Below are 10,913 nucleotides of genomic sequence, written 5' to 3'. Positions count from 1 at the left end.
TCTTGTAGACAGCAAATAGATGGGTCCTGCTTTTTTATCCAGTTTGAAACCCCGCGCCTTTTGATGGGGTCATTAAGCCCATTCACGTTCAGAGTTACTATTGAAAGGTATGAGTTTAGTGTCATCATGATATCTATTCAGTCCTTGTTTTTGTGGATTGTTCCACTGAACTTCTTCTTAAAGGGGAATTTTAAGAGTCCCCCTTAAAATTTCTTGCAGAGCTGGTTTGGAGGTCACATATTCTTTCAGTTCCTGCCTGTCTTGAAAGCTCTTTATCTCTCCTTCCATTCTGAATGAGAGCCTTGCTGGATAAAGTATTCTTGGTTGCATGTTCTTCTCATTTAGGACCCTGAATATATCCTGCCAGCCCTTTCTGGCCTGCCAGGTCTCTGTGGAGAGGTCTGCTGTTACCCTAATACTCTTCCCCATAAAAGTCAGGGATTTCTTGTCTCTTGCTGCTTTAAGGATCTTCTCTTTATCTTTGGAATTTGCAAGCTTCACTATTAAATGCCGAGGTGTTGAACGGTTTTTATTGATTTTAGGGGGGGATCTCTCTATTTCCTGGATCTGAATGCCTGTTTCCCTTCCCAGATTAGGAAAGTTTTCAGCTATGATATGTTCAAATACATATTCTGGCCCTCTGTCCCTTTCGGCACCCTCGGGAACCCCAATTAAACATAGGTTTTTCTTCCTCAGGCTGTCGTTTATTTCCCTCAATGTATCTTCATGGTCTTTTAATTGTTTGTCTCTTTTTTCCTCAGTTTCCCTCTTTGCCATCAACTTGTCTTCTATGTCACTCACTCGTTCGTCCACCTCATTAACCCTCGTCGTTAAGACTTCTAGTTTGGATTGCATCTCATTCAATTGATTTTTAATTTCTGGCTGATTGGATCTAAATTCTGCAGTCATGAAGTCTCTTGAGTCCTTTATGCTTTTTTCTAGAGCCACCAGTAGCTGTATAATAGTGCTTCTGAACTGACTTTCTGACATTGAATTGTAATCCAGATTTTGTAACTCTGTGGGAGAGAGGACTGTTTCTGATTCTTTCTTTTGAGGTGAGGTTTTCCTTCTAGTCATTTTGCTCAGTGCAGAGTGGCCAAAAACAAGTTGTATTGGGAAAAGGAGAAAAAGAGAGGAGAGAAAGAAGGAAAGAAAAGAGAAAAAGAAAAAAAAGGAAGAAAAAAAGAGAAGAAAAAGAGAAAGAAAAAGAAAGAAAGGAAAAAAAGGGGGTGGGGGAAGCAAACAAATCAAAAAGCAAAAAAAAAAACAAAAACGGGGGAGGATCTTCTGATTCTGTATACTTTAAGTCCCTTGACTTTCCCTGGAACTTGTCCGTCTAGTTGGTTTTCTGGGGGAGGGGCCTGCTGTGCTGATTTTCTGGTGTTAGCACTTGGGGGAGCTGCTCTGCCCCCTGCCTGGTGCAGGGCTCAGTGGGGGCTGTTTACCCCGTGAGGCCCCAGGAGGAACAACCCCAGTGGCGGGGCCAGCTTTGGAGCCCTGGATTCAGCCCCCGCAGTAACTCCGGAGCTCTCGGTCCACAGGGTCTGGATGCTCCAGGGGCGGGGCCGCTGATCTGCTCAGCTCGGGGCAGGAGCGTCCTTGCGGTCCTGGACCCTCCCGGCCTCTGCCTGTCCCGGGGGGAGGCCGGATCCTGGGCTGTGTCCCAGCGCCCAGTGCTCCCAGGCCTGCGCTGTGGGATTCGCGCTCCCGGTGGCACAGCCCCCTCCGCCGAGCCGCCACCCGAGTCCCTCCGAGCTGATCCCGGAGCCGCCGCGCAGCCCCGTCTGCACGGACCCTCTTCCTCTGCCCGAGCCCCTCCGAGCTGCTCCCGGGTCCAGCCGTGGGTGCTGCAGCCCTTCAGGGAGCTCGGCGCACTCTCTCCGGGGTGCAGTTCCTCTGTTACTGTCCCAGAGAGCCTGAGGGCACACCCGCCCTCCTGGGGTCCTGCTCCAAATCCCTGCGAGGCCTTTCCACCCAGGAAGATTGGTGCAGCTCCTGCTCCTCCGGGACGGGGCTTTCCTGTCCTGGGGGCACTCGCCTGGGCCTCAGCCCGGCTCCTCGCGGGGCCCCTCCCCCTTGGATGCCTTTTGTTTCTTTATTTCTTTTTTCCCCCCCGTCCTCCTACCTTGATAGAAGCTCGAACTCTTCTCACTGTAGCATTCCAGCCGTTCTCTCTTTAAATCTCAGGCCGAATTCGTAGATTTTCAGGATAATTTGAAGGTTATCTAGGTAATTTGGTGGGGACAGGTGATTTGGAGACCCTACTCTTCCACCGTCTTGCCCCTCCTCCCCAAAGTGGTAATGATCTATAATGGCTAGTGTGATATTCTTTCCAAGTAGTATCTTGGAAAATATACATTACTAGTCTCCTGTGCTAGATTACACTGTTTAATTTTCACAATAATCTGGTGGGGTAAGTTGTATTCTTCCTATTTATCAGGTGAAGAAACTGAGGCCAGAGAGATGAACAATTTAACTTGTTCAATTTAATTGGTTCATTTTTATTTAATGAACAAGTTAAATAAAAGAGCTAGGATTTGAATCCAGGTTTGTCATATGATACCATTATTTGATGACTTATCCAATCCAAAAGACTGCATGCATACACTTAAGGATTCATAACACCCTTTTAAAATTATATTTTCAGGTAATATCAATGAAAATGTCAGAGTAGGGAACTCTAACTACTCATCCCTCCACAAAAACAATGAGCAAATGGGCAAAAAACATCAGAATCAACTTTATTGGAACTCTGGAAACTAATGAAAGGTTTATAGTATCCAGGCAAATGTTTAATCATGAAAATGGGGTTGGGAGGCAGAATCTTTGTAGGAGAGCTTCATGACATTCTACTCACTAACTGACCAGTGAGAGAACTTAGCTGAGACTTCAGTGGCCATACACAACAAGGAATATACTTTAGAAAATTAGTTAAGTAAAGTCACTAAATAAACAAGAGCCAACAACAAGGAGCAACTGAAAACTATGCAGAAAGAGAGACAACATGATTTCCAGAGTTGCCATTTCATAGTATTCAAAATGTCTAGTTTTCAAACAAACAAAGGGTTGCAGAAGGGGATGTGGGTGGGGGCACAGGGTAACTGGGTGACAGACATTAAGGAGGGTATATGTTGAGATGAGTACTGGGTGTTATACTATATGTTAGCAAATTGAATATAAATAAAATTTTGAAAAATAACAATAAAAAAACCAAATGTCTACTTTTCAGCAAAAAATTTCATGCAAAAAAAGACAATAGGGTCTATACACAAGAAAAAAGAAATTAATAGAAACTATCCTTGGGGAAGCTCAAACATTGGACTTATTAGACAAAGATTTTAAATTAACAAATTTAAATACGCTCAGATATTTAAAAATATAACAAGAAATATGGGGATCCCTGGGTGGCTCAGTGGTTTAGAGCCTGCCTTCGGCCCAGAGTATGATCTTGAGTCCTGGGATCGAGTCCCACGTCTCTCTCTCTCTCGCTCTTGTGAATAAATGAATAAAATAAATAAAAAAATAAAAGATATCTGGCTCTTGTGAATAAATGAGTAAAAAAATAAGAAAAGATATCTGGCTCTTGTGAATAAATGAATAAAAAATTAAAAAATAAAAGATTTTATTTATTCATGAGAGACAGAGAGAGAGAGAGAGAGAGGCAGAGACACAGGCAGAGGGAGAAGCAGGCTTCACCCAGGAAGCCTGACGTGGGACTCGATCCTGGGACTCAAGATCACACTCTGGGCCAAAGGCAGGCTCTAAACCACTGTGCCACCCAGGGATCCCCAAATAAAATCTTTTAAAAAGAAATAAAGACAATATGAATAAAGAGATGGAAATTATTAAAAATAGGAATTCTCAGGTTGAGAATTTTAATAACTGAAATAAAAAATTCACTAGAGGAATTCAACAGTAGACTTGAACCAGAGGAAAAAGAATATGTGAAGATGGGACAACTGAAATAGTGTGAGGAGCATGAAGAAAACTTAATAGTGCCTCAGAGACCTGTGGAACACTATTAATCATACTATCAAATGCATAATGGTAGTCACTGAAGGAGATACGGAGGATGCAGAAGGAATATTTGAAAAAATAATGACCAAAACTTCACAAATATAATAAAATATATGAATCTACATATCCAATAAGCTCAAGAACTCCAAGAAGGATAAATCAGAGATTGAAATCAAGACATGTTATAACCAAACTGTAAAAAGACAAAGATAATTTAGAAGGCACCCAAAGAGAAACAACGCACATACAATGGATCTTCAATACAATAAACAGATGATTTCTCACCAGAAACCATGCAGACCAGAAGACAGTGAGATGACATATTCTAAGTGTTGAAGGTAAGGGACACTCAACCAAGAATTCCATATTTGGCAAAATTATCCTTCAAAAATGAAGGAGAAATTAAGACATCCCCTGGTAAACAAAATCCTGGAGAGTTTGTTGCTAGTAGACCTGTCCTATAAGAAATATCAAAGGGAATCTTTCAGGCTGAAATGGGATGATACTAAACAATAACTCAGACTCATATAAAGAAATAAATAGCAATGGCGAAGATAAATAAATAAATATAAAACTCAGTATTACTGTATTTTTGGCTAATAACTCCACTAGCCATAAAATTTTTTTCCTATAAAATTTAAAAGACTACTACATAAAGCAATAATTACAAATCTATGTCAATGAGCATAAAATATATAAAGATGTTAACTTGTGATCAAAACAATATAAAGGGAGGACAGAGCTATACAGGAGAAAAGTTTTTGTGAAATATTGAACTTCACTTGGTATTAATTTGAAGTAGATTGTTATGAAGTAAGATGTTAATTGTAATCCCTAGGAAAAATTACTAAAATTATATAGTAAAAGAAATAAGAATGTAATCAACTCAGTAGGCTAAAAAATATCTAATGTAGAGAAGGCAGTAATATAGGAATTTATGAGTTAAAATGATGTAAGATATATGAAAAACAAATACTAAAATGGCACAGGTAAGTTTTTTCCTTATCAGTAATTATGTTAAGATTAATGGATTAGGGGATCCCTGGGTGGCGCAGTGGTTTGGTGCCTGCCTTTGGCCCAGGGCGTGATCCTGGAGACCCGGGATCGAATCCCACGTCGGGCTCCCGGTGCATGGAGCCTGCTTCTCCCCCTGCCTATGTCTCTGCCTCTCTCTCTCTCTCTGTGACTATCATAAATAAATAAAAAAATAAAAAATAAAAGATTAATGGATTAGGGCACCTGGGTGGCTTAGTGGTTGGGCATCTGCCTTTGGCTCAGGTCGTGATCCTGGCATCCTGGGATCGAGTCTCCCATCAGGCTCCCTGTAGGGAGCCTGCTTCTCCCTCTGCCTATGTCTCTGCCTCTCTCTGTGTGTCTCTCATGAATAAATAATAAAATTTTTTAAAAAAGATTAATGGATGATACTCTCCAATTAAAAGGCAAAGATTGAAGAAATGGATAAATACTGTTATGCAGCTATACACTGGAGACAAGAGATTCACTTTAGAACCAAACACAAATAGGTTGAAAGTAAAAGGATGGAAAAAAGTATTTCATGCAAACAGTAACCAAAGCAGAGCTGGTGTGGTTATACTAATATCAGACAAAATAGACAAAAATGTTACAAAACATAAAGAAGGACATTATATAATGATAAAAGGGCCAATCAAGAAGATATAACACAAACATATATGGCTAATAGAGTCTCAATATATATGATACAAAACCTGACAGAATGAAAAGGAGAAATAGTTCAACAATATTGGTTAGAGACTTCAACATCTCACTTTTTAAAAATATTTATTTATTTATTTATTTATTTATTTATTTATTTAAGAGAGAGAGCATGCATGCACATACAAATGAGGAGTGGGAGAGGGACAAGCAGACTCTGTGCTGAGCATGGAGCCTGACATGGGGCTCAATTCCACGACCCTAATATCATGACCTGAGCCAAAATCAAGAGTCAGAAGATTAACTGACTGAGCCACCCAGGTGCCCCTTCAACACCTCACTTTCAATAACAGAATAACTAGACAAAATATAAAGAAGGAAATAGAAGACTTAACAAATACTCTCAACAACCCAGACCTAAAAGACATGTAGAACTATTCACCCTACAACAGAGGAATATGCATTCTTTTCAATTGTACATGGAACATTCTCCAAGATAGATCATATATATCAGGCCATAAAACAAGTTTCAGCAAATTTAAAATGCTTAAATCATACAAAGTATGCTTTAGTACCACAACAGAGTGAAGTTAGAAATCAATACCAGAAAAAAAAAGAAATCAATACCAGAAAGAAATCTAGAAAATTCACAAATACACAGAAATTAAACAAAACTCTGAAACAACCAATAGATCAAAGGAGAAATCACAAGAGAAAGAGAAGAATACTTTAAGATGAATGAAAATGAAAACACAACATTGAAATTTATATGATGGACCCATCTCAGTTCTCAGAGGGAAATTTATAGCTATAAATGCCTACATTAAAAAAAGAAAGATCTTGTCAATAACCTTTCACTATAAGGAATTATAAAAAGAAAAGCAAAGTAAAACAAATAGAAGTAAAGAAATAAAAAGATTAGGGTAAATGTAAATGAAATAGAGAAAAAAAAACAATTAAGAACAACAAAATAACAAAAAAATCCAGAAGTTAGTTCTTTGAAAAAAATCAACAAGATTGACAAACAGATCAAGAAATAGGGTAGATTCACACTACTAAAATCAAGTGAGAAAATGGGGACATTGCTACTCACCGTATAGAAATAGAAATAATTATAATAGAAAAGCCCAGGACCAGATGGTTTCACTGGCAAATTCAATCAAATGTTTAAAAAATTAAGAGAAATCCTCATCAAAATCTTCCAAAAAATAGAAGAGGGGAGAACATCTCCTTATCCTAAGCCTGGCATTACTCATACCAAAGCTAGACAAAGACATCATAAAAAAAGGAAACTAATTCAAATATCCCTTACAAATATAAATTAAAAAATTCTTAACAAAATGCCAGCAGAACAAAACTAGCAACATATTAAAAGGATTATACAACATAAACAAGTGGGATTGATTCCAGGAATGCAAGCACGGTTCAACTTATGAAAATTAATCAATATAAAATACTAGATTAAAATAATGGGGGGTAGGGGCACCTGGCTGGCTCAGCCAGTAAAGCATGAGACTCTTGATCTTGGGGTCATGAGTTCAAGGCCCACGTTGGGCGTAGAGCCTACTTAAAAAATAAATAAAAATAAGATATTGAGTTGGAAAAGCACATTATGATCTCAATGCAGAACAAGTGTTTGATAAATCCAATATTTTTTCGTGATTAAAAAAATTCAACAAGAGAATAGAAAGAAACTTCCTCAACCTGATAAAGAGTATCTAGTAAAAATCCAAAGGTAACATCATATTTAATTGTGAAAGCTTTTAGTCTTTCACAGATCAAGAACCACACAAGAATGTGTTCTCTCACCACTCCTATTCCACATTATACTGAAGTTTCTAACCAGGGCAATTAGACAAGAAGAAGAAATAAAAGTCATCAAAATTAGAAAGGAATAGTTAAAACTGTCTCTGTTTGCAAATGACATGTTCTTACATATAGAAATCTTAAAGAACACTCATACAAAGAAACTATTAGAAGTAATAAATTAATTCAGCAAAGTTGCAGGATACAAGAACAACATACAAAATCAGTTGTATGTCTATATACTAGAAATAAACATTTTGAACAGCAAATTAAGAAAACAATTTCATTTATAAAAGCATTAAAAAGAATAAAATACTTAGGAATAAATCTAACCAAGGAGGTGCAATATTTGTAAGCTTAAAACTAACAAAATATTGTTGAAAAAGATTGAAGATACTCTCTCCTCCAGCAACCCAAGATGCAGAAAGGAAAGAAGGCAAAGGGGAAGAAGATGGCTCCTGCCCTGCTGTTGAGAAGAAGCAGGAGGCCAAGAAGGTAGTCAATTCCCTGTTTGAGAAAAGGCCCAAGAATTTTGGCATTGGACAGGACATCCAGCCCAAAAGGGACCTCACCCGCTTTGTCAAATGCCCCCACTACATCCGGCTGTAGCAGCAAAGGGCTATTCTCTATAAACATCTAAAAGTGCCTCCTGCAATTAACCAGTTCACCCAGGCCTTGAACCACCAAACAGCTACTCAGCTACTTAAGCTGGCCCACAAGTACAGACCAGAGACAAAGCAAGAGAGGAAGCAGAGATTGTTGACCTGGGGTCAGAAAAAAGCTATGGGCAAAAGGGGATGTCCCTACTAAGGCCACCTGTCCTTCGAGCTGGGGTTAACACTGTCACCACTTTGGTGGAAAACAAGAAGTCTCAGCTGGTAGTGATTGCACATGATGTGGATTGCATTGAGCTGGTTGTCTTCTGCCTGTCCTGTGTCGTAAGATGGGGGTTCCCCACTGAATTATCATGGGGAAGGCCAGGCTGGGGCCATCTGGTCTGCAGGAGGACCTGCACCACTGTCACTTTCATACAGGTTAACTTGGAAGACAAAGGAGCTCTAGCTAAGCTGGTTGAAGTCATCAGGTGTTTCAATTTGATGCCCAAAGCAAGAAAAAGCCAATATCACAATTTGAAGGCAGGAAGAATTCTCACTTAGGGTAGGGGTTAGCCTTTTTGTTCTATTCACACCCATCCACATGAGAGAAGGCATTCTGCTTTACTCAGCCTACCAATTCAAATATTAAACTTATATAAATACACCTTCACAAAAATACCCAGAACAATGACCAAATATCTGGGTTTCCCATAGCCTCAGCCAAGCTGACACATAAAATTAACCAGGGGATCCCTGGATGGCTCAGCGGTTTGGCACCTGCCTTCGGCCCAGGGCGTGATCCTGGAGTCTCAGGATTGAGTCCCACATCAGGCTTCCTGCATGGAGCCTGCTTCTCCTCTGTCTGTGTCTCTGCCCCTCTCTCTCTATCTGTGTCTCTAATAAATAAATAAATAAATAAATAAATAAATAAATAAATAAATAAATAAATAAAATCTTTTAAAAAATTAAAATTAAATTAACCATCACACCACAAACAAACCCCTCAAAATGGATCAAAGACCTAAATGTAAGAACTAAAAACTATAAAGCTATTAGAAAAAAACGTGTGTAAATTCTTGTGACCTTGGATTTGGCAATGGATTCTTTGACATCACACCGAAATCAAAGCAATAAAAGAAAAAAAAAAACAAATAAATGGGACTTCATCAAATTAAAGATTGTGAGCATCAAAAGACATTATCAAGAAGGTTAAAAAATAAACCACAGTATGCAAAAAAAGTTTGCAAATCATATCTGTAAAGGGCCTAGTACCCAGAATATATAAAAGAATATTTATAACTCAACTCCAGAAAGACAAACATCTCAATTAAAAAATGGGCAAAGGCTCTTTCCGGTCTCAGTCATGGGCACACTGCAGAAGGATGTTATCATCAAGTCAGGTGCACCTGACACGCTGCTGTTAGAGAAGCATGTGGATTATATCACATCCTATGGCTCCAAGAAAGATGATTATGAATACTGTATGCCTGAATATTTGAGAATGAGTGGGATCTATTGGGGTCTGACTGTAATGGATCTGATGGGACAACTACATCGGATGAATAGAGAAGAAATTCTGACCTTCATTAAGTCATGTCAACATGAGTGTGGTGGAATAAGTGCTAGTATTGGACATGACCCCCATCTTTTGTACACTCTAAGTGCTGTCCAGATTCTTACTCTGTATGATAGTATTGTTATTGATGTAAATAAAGTTGTGGAATATGTTCAGAGTCTACAGAAAGAAGATGGTTCTTTTGCTGGAGATATATGGGGAGAAATAGATACAAGATTCTCTTTTAGTGCGGTGGCAACCTTGGCTCTGTTGGGGAAGCTAGACACTATTAATGTGGGAAAGGCAATTGAATTTGTTTTATCGTGTATGAACTTTGTTGGTAGATTTGGTTGCAGGCCAGGTTCTGAATCCCATGCTGGGCAGATCTATTGTTGCACAGGATTTCTGGCTATTACTAGCCAGTTGCATCAAGTAAATTCTGATTTACTCGGTTGGTGGCTTTGTGAACAACAGTTACCATCAGGTGGACTCAATGGAAGGCCCGAGAAGTTACCAGATGTCTGCTATTCGTGGTGGGTGTTGGCTTCCCTAAAGATAATTGGAAGGCTTCATTGGATTGATAGAAACTGCGAAGTTTCATTTCAGCATGTCAAGATGAAGAAACAGGAGGATTTGCAGACCGACCAGGAGACATGGTAGATCCTTTTCATACTTTATTTGGAATTGCTGGATTGTCACTTTTGGGAGAAGAACAGATTAAACCTGTTAGTCCTGTTTTTTGCATGCCTGAATAAGTGCTTCGGAGAGTCAATGTTCAGCCTAAACTAGTGAGCTAGACATTGATGGAGATATGAGATATTGCTTAGTATAGTTTTGCCATCTTAACATTTCTGTAAAGTGCTTATCAAATTTAGTGACTACTGTGTCACTATTTTGTATATTAATTGTATTAATTTTAATAAGTTATGTAATTATACATACTGTAAAATTAAGATCTTTATCTTCAGCTTTAGATTTTTTCTGCAATGCTGTTATCCTGAGTACAGTATTTTGTTTCTGCTTAAGTGTATTTATTTGTATGTTTCCTTAACAGCAAACTATTGACTTAAAGTTTAAGTCTTGTGTTCTACTTGATTTTCCCATGTGCTTCTTTCATGTCATATAATAATGGTTAATGTAAATTGACCTATATCAATGAGAATGTTAACTGGTAAAAATGATAAACCTATCCATATATGAATTAAAAGATTCACCAGAAAAAAAATGGGCGAAGGATTTGAGTAAACATTTCTCCAAAGAAGATA

The 10,913-nt window shown here is 38.6% G+C and overlaps 2 pseudogenes; both read left to right on the top strand.

Annotated features, from left to right (window-relative positions):
* Positions 1-7,915: 7,915 nt before the first annotated feature.
* Positions 7,916-8,654, top strand: LOC144308847 (large ribosomal subunit protein eL8 pseudogene; annotated as a pseudogene).
* Positions 8,655-9,444: 790 nt separating this feature from the next.
* On the top strand, positions 9,445-10,460 carry LOC144308630 (geranylgeranyl transferase type-2 subunit beta pseudogene; annotated as a pseudogene).
* Positions 10,461-10,913: the final 453 nt, after the last annotated feature.

This window comes from Canis aureus, chromosome X (genome assembly GCF_053574225.1).
Source record: "Canis aureus isolate CA01 chromosome X, VMU_Caureus_v.1.0, whole genome shotgun sequence".
Classification (NCBI taxonomy): domain Eukaryota; kingdom Metazoa; phylum Chordata; class Mammalia; order Carnivora; family Canidae; genus Canis; species Canis aureus.
The sequence above is the reverse complement of the archived record's forward strand: the minus strand, read 5'-3'. Positions and strand labels throughout refer to the sequence as shown.